Source organism: Nematolebias whitei, chromosome 7, assembly GCF_014905685.2.
Source record: "Nematolebias whitei isolate Nwh7 chromosome 7, NemWhi1, whole genome shotgun sequence".
Classification (NCBI taxonomy): domain Eukaryota; kingdom Metazoa; phylum Chordata; class Actinopteri; order Cyprinodontiformes; family Rivulidae; genus Nematolebias; species Nematolebias whitei.
The window spans coordinates 28,279,313-28,279,806 of NC_056504.1; positions in this window are offsets into that span (position 1 = coordinate 28,279,313).

A 494-nucleotide genomic window follows, 5' to 3' on the forward strand; every position below is an offset into this window, starting at 1 on the left:
ACAACTGTGTCAACTCTTGAAACTGTGCCTGCAGTCAACCTACTTCACATATGGGGAGCAATATTATAGGCAGAAACATGGGTGTGCTATGGGGTCTCCAGTTTCTCCTATTGTTGCCAACCTGTACATGGAGGAGGTAGAAAAGAGAGCCTTGACGTCCTTTTCAGGGACACCACCAAGTCATTGGTTCAGGTATGTTGACGACACCTGGGTTAAAATTAAATCTCAGGAAGTCCAACATTTTACTGACCACATCAACTCTGTGGATAAATACATCAAGTTCACACGAGAAGATGTAAAAAATGGCAAGTTGGCTTTCTTGGACTGTGAGGTCTCAGTCTCTGATAGAGGACATTTGCAAACTGAGGTGTACCGCAAACCCATCCACACAGACCAGTATTTGCAGTTTGACTCCCATCACCCTTTGGAGCACAAGTTAGGAGTCATCAGGACTCTGTATCACAGAGCAGAGAGCGTCCCCACTAGCTCAGGAG